Raw genomic sequence first — 8446 nt, 5'->3', positions numbered from 1 at the left:
GATTGGCTGAGACTGACGGCGTGACGTACTGCGCGGAGTCCATCGGGATCCGTAGTTGGAGCTGGCTGATGCGAGGTTGCCAGCGGAAGTGGCCGCGAGGCTTGCCGGGACTTGTAGTAATTAGAAGCTCCAGCCTTCGGTTGCCGTCTTCTCGGCTAGCCGCCGCGTCGCGGTTACTAAGAGGTGGAGGGGGTAGTGGCAGGCGCCACGGTGGAGCGGCTCCGAGATTCCCGAGAGGCTCAAAGGCGCGCATCCCGCCCGACCGGGACGTCGCCCCCGCGGACATCTCGGAGGCGGAAGCGACGCCGGAGGCAGGTGCGGCTGGAAACTTAGTTTGCGTGAGTGGTTAGAGTCTCCGCCGCTCCACATGTAGTGTTTCCCAAGAATGGGAGTAGGAGCTCGTCCTTATCTTTTTTAGCCTTGTTGCTGCACTTACTGGTTTTCTGGGGACTGTCATCTTATTTTCGTGATACAGAGAACTCAGAGTGCCTGTTGCCTACCAGGCGCTGTCTTCGGTCTTAAGTGCCTATATATCCATCCTCATTTAGTACCCTGACGGAACAGTTAGATGAGGAAACTAAGGAACTTAACCGAGGCCAGATAGCATGGATCAGAACCTAGTTTAGCAGTCAGGTGTCATCAAACCCGTGCCATGCTCCCTTTGTTACCACCTGGGGTCCTTGGACTCTTTAATCAATAGAAATTAATAAGAGGCCAGCAAGGAATTCAGGCAATATTTTATTGGGACTCCACTTGCAGTAGGCTTCCCTGATAACTCAGTTGGTAAAGAATCCTCCTGCATTGCAGGAGACCCCTGTTCGATTCCTGGGTGGGGAAGATCCCCTGGAGAAGGGAAAGGCTACCCACTCCAGTATTCTGGCCTGGAGAATTCCACGGATTGTGTAGTCCATGGGGTCGCAAAGAGTTGGACACGACTGTGTGACTTTCACTTTCCTCTTGCAGCAGCAGAGAGCAGAGCAAGAAACAATTGTGTGGGGGGATGGTGAGTGACCCTGTCCCTTAAATGGGGTGAGGGTAGGGAGCCAAATGGGTGAGGAGTGGCTTACTGTGGTCTGCCCACACCTTTTGTGGTGCTGTGTGCAGGGATCATGCACAGTATCCGACTTTTGCTCCTGGCACCTCAGAAGTGGCAGTTGGATTTTGGCATTTTTATGTGTTATTGTTCATAATTTGCCCCATGTGTGCATGCATGCAGTTATTTTTAGTCCCTTCTAGTTTATTTGTATTAATATTTTTTTGCTGTGCAAAGAGGTGTTTGTCCAGGTACTAGCACTCTAGTAAAGGGTCCCAGGTCCCAGCCTATATCACCTTTGCCTCTCTGCCTTTACAGTTTTCAGTTCAGTTCAGTCGCTCAGTCATGTCCGACTCTTTGCGACCCCATGAATCGCAGCATGCCAGGCCTTCCTGTCCATCACCAACTCCCGGAGTTTACTCAAACTCATGCCCATCGACAGTTTTAGGATGTAATAATATTCTAAATTTTTATTAAATTTTTACACAATATTTATTGAGCACCAACCTTGCTTGCAGCTGTACTAAGAGATACCAGGGGATCAGAAAAGACCTGTTCCCTGAGTTACCATGTAACAGGATCCAATACACTATTAGCTGCTACATTGCCTCATTTTTTTGTTTTTGATCCCTATGAAATTCCTCTTGGTGGTTTAGTAACTAAGTCGTGATAGACTCTTGCGACCCCATGGACTGTAGTCTGCCAGGCTCCTCTGTCCTTGAGATTCTCCAGGCAAGAATACTGGAGTAGGTTGCCATTTCCTTCTCCAGGGGATCTTCCCAACGTAGAGATTGAACCTAGGACTCCTGCTTTGTAGGCAGATTCTTTACCAACTGAGCTCAAGGGAAGCCCTTGAAATTCCTCATATAAATGTCCAAATCCCTCAGCAAATTAAGTACTTACTATGGAAATGTTAGATGCAGTTTCTTCATCTATGTGAAGCAATCCAGTCAGATGCCTCTGTAGCTTCATGTTTATCTTTTAATAACTTGTTGAGTTTCAAGACCCAGCTGTAACGTCACCTGCTCTGTGAAACCTTTCCCGATCCTCCTCCTTTCTTTACAGACAGAATGGAGAACTCCATAGCATTGTGTTCATGGTTCTGTTTGGTTCAGTAAGCACTCAGTTGAGCCTCTTCAGTGGCCCAGACCCTGTATGAGGCGTGGGTGATAAAGATATGGTTAGGACCCAGGCCTGGCCATGAAAGGCTCCCAGCCTGAGGTTGGGGTGTGAGGAGTGGGAAACAGGTAAGCAGGCCACTGTAATATAGTGTGGCACAGTGCCTCCATTAAGAGGTGGGGTAAGATGGTAGCGCAGATAAGGGTCAACCAAAGGAGGAGGATATACAGGGAAGCTTTTTGTATCAGGCAAAGAAGAGGGGTAAAAGTGTGATAGGCCAGAGGGATGGAAAAAAAACAAATGTATGCAGATGAGAAGCATTAGTCTGTGTATGTGTGTATTTTGGAACTGGGAGACACTACCATCAGATTGAGATTAGCTGCTTCACGTTTGAGAGAGAGATGAGAGGTGTCTGAAGCTAACAGGTAGGCAGCCTGTAAGTCTGGAACTTGGTCTTTCTTTTTTCTATCACACAGGTAAATGTCATACTTTTCTTAGGGATTACTTCCTAGACAATGTAACCTTAGGGTTATGTGCCCTTCCTAACGCATTAGTCATAAATCTACACCTTCTCATCTGGTATTCCTCATAGGAAACTGTAATTTCCGGGATACTTAGTGAATATCTTTTCCCAGATTGTGTCTTTAAGTTTTGTCTTTGCTGCTTTTGTCATGCATAAGTTTATTTTGTGTAAATCGTTGTATAAATGATCGTTTCCTTTCTAATTTGTGATTCGCACTTCCTATTTAAGCTATCTAGCCCCAGAGAAAACTAACCAATCTGATCACATGGACCACAGCCTTGTGTAACTCAATGAAACTATGAGCCATGCCGTGTAGGGCCACCCAAGACGGACAGGTCATGGTGGAGAGTTCTGACAAAACATGATCCACTGGAGAAGGGAATGGCAAACCACTTCAGTGTTCTTGCTTTGAGAACCCCATGAACAGTATGAAAAGGCAAAAAGATATGACACTGAAAGATGAACTCCACAGATAGGTAGGTGCCCAATATGTTACTGGAGATCAGTGGAGAAATAACTCCACAAAGGATGAAGAGATGGAGCCAAAGCAGAAACAACACCCAGTTGTGGATGTGACTGGTGATGGAATTAAAGTCCGATGCTGTAAAGAACAGTATTGCATAGGAACCTGCAATGTTAGGTCCATGAATCAAGTCAAATTGAAAGTGGTCAAACAGGAGCTGGCAAGAGTGAGCATTACCATTTTAGGAATCAGCAAACTAAAATGGACTGGAATGGGTGAATTTAACTCAGATGACCATTATATCTACTACTGTGGGCAAGAATCCCTTAGAAGAAATGGAGTACCTGTCATAGTCAACAAAAGAGTCGAAATTGCAGTACTTGGATACAATCTCAAAAACGACAGAATGATCTCTGTTCGTTTCCAAGGCAAACCATTCAATATCGCAGTGTTCCAAGACTATGCCCTGACCAGTAATGCTGAAGAAGCTGAAGTTAAATGGTTCTTATGAAGACCTACAAGGCCTAGAACTAACACTCCCAAAAGATGTCCGTTTCATTATAGGGGACTGGAATGCAAAAGTAGGAAGTCAAGAAATACCTGGAGTAACAGGCAAATTTGGCCTTGGAGCACGGAATGAAGCAGGGCAAAGGCTAATAGAGTTTTGTGAAGAGAACGTATTGGTCATAGCAAACACCCTCTTCCAACAGCACAAGAGACAACTCTACACATGGACATCACCAGATAGTCAATACCAAAATCAGATTGATTATATTCTTTGCAACCAAAGATGGAGAAGCTCTATACAGTCAGCAAAAACAAGACAGGAAGCTGCTGTGGCTCAGATCATGAACTCCTTATTGCAAAATTCAGACTTAAATCGAAGAAAGGAAGGAAAACCACTAGACCATTCAGGTATGACCTAAATCAAACCCCTTATGATTATACAGTGGACATGACAAGTAGATTCAAGGGATTAGATCTGATAGAGTGCCTGAAGAACTATGGACAGAAGTTCGTGACATTGTACAGTAGGCAGTGATCAAGACCATCTCCAAGAAAAAGAAATGCAAAAAGGCAAAATGGTTGTCTGAGGAGGCCTTACAAATAGCTGTGAAAAGAAGAGAAGTGAAAGGCAAAGGAGAAAAGGAAAGATATACTCATTTGAATGCAGAGTTCCAAACAATAGCAAGGAGAGATAAGAAAGCCTTCCTCAGTGATCAATGCAAAGAAATAGAGGAAAACAATAGAACGGGAAAGACTAGAGATCTATTCAAGAAAATTTGAGATATCAAGGGAACATTTCATGCAAAGATGGGCACAATAAAGGACAGAAATGGTATGGACCTGGCAGAAGCAGAAGATATTAAGAAGAGGTGGCAAGACTACACAGAAGAACTGTACAAAAGAGATCGTTCATGATCCAGATAACCACGATGATGTCATCATTCACCTAGAACCGGAAATCCTGGAATTCGAAGTCAAGTGGGTCTTAGGAGGCATCACTACAAACAAAGCTAATGGAGGTGATGGAATTCCAGCTGAGCTATTTCAAATCCTAAAAGATGATGCTGTGAAAGTGCTGCACTCAGTGTGCCAGCAAATTTGGAAAACTCAGCAGTGGCCACAGGACTAGAAATGGTCAGTTTTCATTCCAATCACAAAGAAAGGCAATCCCAAAGAATGTTCAAACTCCCACACAACTGCACTCATCTCACACGCTAGCAAGCTGCTGCTGCTAAGTCGCTTCAGTCATGTCCGACTCTGTGCGATCCCAGAGATGGCAGTCCACCAGGCTCCGCCGTCCTTGGAATTCTCCAGGCAAGAACACTGGAGTGGGTTGCCATTTCCTTCTCCAATGCATGAAAGTGAAAAGTGAAAGTGAAGTCACTCAGTCGTGTCCAACTGTTCGCGACCCCAGGGACTGCAGCCTACCAGGCTCCTCGGTCCATGGGATTATCCAGACAAGAGTACTGGAGTGGGTTGCCTTTGCCTTTTCCAACACGCAAGTAAAGTAATGCTCAAAATTCTCCGAGCCAGGCTTGAACAGTACGTGAACCATGAACTTCCATATGTTCAAGCTGGATCTAGAAAAGGCAGAGGAACCGGAGATCAAATTGTCAACATCCGGTAGATCATCAAAAAAGGAAGAGAGTTCCAGAAAAACATCTACTTCTGCTTCATTGACTATGCCAAAGTCTTTGACTGTGTGGATCACAACAAATTGTGGAAAATTCTTCAAGAGATGGGAATACCAGACTACCTTACCTGCCTCCTGAGAAATCTGTATGCAAGTCAGGAAGCAATAGTTAGAATTGGACATGGAACAACTGGTTCCAAATAGGAAAAGGAGTACATCAAGGCTGTATATTGTCACTGTGCTTATTTTGCTTATATGCAGAGTACATCATGAGAAATGCTGGACTGGATGAAGCACAAGCTGGAATCACAGATTGCCGGGAGAAATATCAATAACATCAGATATGCAGATGATACCACCCTTATTTATGGCAGAAAGCGAAGAAGAACTAAAGAGCCTCTTGATGAAAGTGAAAGAAGAGTTAGCTTAAAACTCAACATTCTGAAAACTAAGATCATGGCATCTGGTACCATCACTTCGTGGCAAAAAGATGGGGAAACAAAGGAAACAGAGACTTTATTTTTGGGGGCTCCAAAATCACTGCAAATGGTGACTGCAGCCATGAAATTAAAAGATGCTTACTCCTTGGAAGAAAGATTATGACAAACCTAGACAGCATATTAAAAAGCAGAGACATTACTTTGCCAACAAAGGTCCATCTAGTCAAAGCTTTGGTTTTTCCAGTGGTCATGTATGGATGTGAGAGTTGGACTATAAAGAAAACTGAGCACCGAAGAATTGATGTTTTTGAACTGTGGTGTTGGAGAAGACTCTTTGAGAGTCCCTTGGACTACAAGGAGATCCAACCAATCCATCCTAAAGGAAATCAGTCTTGAACATTCATTGGAAGGACTGATGCTGAAGCTGAAACTCCAATACTTTGGCCACCTGATGTGAAGAACTGACTCATTTGAAAAGACCCTGATCTTGGGAAAGATTGAAGGCGGGAGGAGTAGGGGACGACAGGATGAGATGGTTGCATGGCATCACCGACTCAATGGACATGAATTTGAGTAAGCTCCAGGGGTTGGTGATGCACAGGGAAGCCTTGTCTGCTGCAGTCCATGGGGTTGCAAAGAGTGGGACATGACTGAGCAACTGAACTGAGCCCCACCTCATTGTCATAAAATTATTCTCTTCTTGCACCTTCCTGTCTATGTCTCTGTCTTCTTTTCTATTTCTGGAGTCTCTAGTCCTGTGGCATTTTTCTAGGCCCCAGACACTTTGGAGCAAAGTGTCACAGAAGGATATAATTAATGGGAACATTAAAGAGATCTAAATGACAGACTAAGAAGAAGTGCAATATCTATTTTATAGGTGAAGAAACAAGGGAAGAAACAAAATAAAAAGGACATCAAGAGGTCTCTTCCAAAATCAAAGATCAAGTAAGTACTATGCAGAACTAAAGTCATCATATTCTGTAAATGACTGGAGTTTTCTCCAACAGTCATCTCTGACCTTTCCCAGGTAACTGTGTACTCATTCATCCATTCATTTACCCATCTAGCAGATTGTGGTTAGTCCCAAGAGGGATTTCCTGAAAGACAGAGTGACTCCATGACTGTCTTTCCCCATCCAGTCATCCATTCATTCCTTCATCTTCCTGACACATTTTTAATGAGTTCTAGACTCTATGCCAGGCTCTGGGATTATATAGGTAAATAGGTATTGTAGGCCCCATAGCAGTTGGGAAGTTGATAAGGGAATAAAAATTATAACAAAGTGATAAGTATTATGCTAGGAGAAGTAGGGGGTATCACAGAAATATGTGGAAAGGATCTCCAACCCTTTTCAGGGTGGCAGGGATCAGGAAATTCACAGTGCCCTGTGTTGAACCAGAGGAGATAACATGATCACTCATTCATTCCATCTGTTCAGTTTAGTCGCTCAGTTGTGTGCGACCCTTTGCGACCCCATGAATCGCAGCACGCCAGGCCTCCCCGTCCATCACCAACTCCCGGAGTTTACTCAAACTCATGTCCATTGAGTCAGTGATGCCATCCAGCCATCTCATCCTCTGTCATCGCCTTCTCCTGCCCCCAGTCCCTCCCAGCATCAGGGTCTTTTCCAGTGAGTCAACTCTTCGAATGAGGTGGCCAAAGTATTGGAGTTTCAGCTTCGGCATCAGTCCTTCCAATGAACACCCAGGACTGATTTCCTTTAGGAGGGACTGGTTGGATCTCCTTGCAGTCCAAGGGATTCTCAAGAGTCTTCTCCAACACTACAGTTTAAACGCAGCAATTCTTCGGCGCTCAGCCTTCTTCACAGTCCAACTCTCACATCCATACATGACCACTGGAAATGCCATAGCCTTGACTAGACAGACCTTTGTTGGAAAGTAATATCTCTGTTTTTTAATATGCTGTCTAGCTTGGTCATAACTTTCCTTACAAGGAGTAAGCATCTTTTAATTTAATGGCTGCAATCACCTTCTGAAGTGATTTTGGAGCCCCCAAAAATAAAGTCTGACACTGTTTCCACTGTTTCCCCATGTATTTCCTATGAAGTGATGGGACCAGATGCCATGCTCTTAGTTTTCTGAATGTTGAGCTTTAAGCCAACTTTCTCACTCTCCTCCTTCACTTTCATCAAGAGGGTTTTTAGTTCCTCTTTACTTTCTGCCATAAGGGTGGTGTCATCTGCATATCTGATGTTATTGATATTTCTCCGGGCAATCTTGATTCCAGCTTGTGCTTCTTCCAGCCCAGCGTTTCTCATGATGTACTCTGCATATGTTAAATAAGCAGGGTGACGATATACAGCCTTGACGTACTCCTTTTCCTTTTGGAACTAGTCTGTTGTTCCATGTCCAGTTCTAACTGTTGCTTCCTGACCTGCATATAGGTTTCTCAAGAGGCAGGTTAGGTGGTCTGGTATTCCCATCTCTTTCAGAATTTTCCACAGTTTATTGTGATCCACACAGTCAAAGGCTTTGGCATAGTCAGTGAAGCAGAAGTAGATGTTTTTCTGGAACTCCCTTGCTTTTTCAATGATCCAGCAGATGTTGGCAATTTGATCTCTGGTTCCTCTGCCTTTTCTAAAACCAGCTTGAACATCTGAAAGTTCACGGTTCACGTATTGCTGAAGCCTGGCTTGGAGAATTTTGAGCTTTGCTTTACTAGCGGGTGAGTTGAGTGCAATTGTGTGGTAGTTTGAGCATTCTTTGGG

The 8446-nt window shown here is 44.3% G+C and overlaps 1 protein-coding gene across 5 annotated transcripts in view; it reads left to right on the top strand.

Moving 5' to 3' along the window:
* Positions 1-30: 30 nt before the first annotated feature.
* XRRA1 (X-ray radiation resistance associated 1) overlaps positions 31-8446 on the top strand; it is a 67479-nt gene continuing 59063 nt past the window's right edge. For 3 of the 5 annotated variants that reach the window (XM_043482724.1, XM_043482727.1, XM_043482723.1), the window contains exons 1-2: positions 32-315; positions 6596-6663. The gene's annotated coding sequence lies outside the window, so the exon portion shown is untranslated. Of the gene's footprint in view, positions 316-6595; positions 6664-8446 lie in introns of all 5 variants that reach the window. The other 2 variants (XM_043482726.1, XM_043482730.1) reach the window with 2 other exon arrangements.

This window comes from Cervus canadensis, chromosome 11 (assembly GCF_019320065.1).
Source record: "Cervus canadensis isolate Bull #8, Minnesota chromosome 11, ASM1932006v1, whole genome shotgun sequence".
In the NCBI taxonomy this organism is placed as follows: domain Eukaryota; kingdom Metazoa; phylum Chordata; class Mammalia; order Artiodactyla; family Cervidae; genus Cervus; species Cervus canadensis.
Note: the sequence above shows the minus strand (reverse complement) of the source record. Positions and strands in the feature narration are given on the sequence as shown.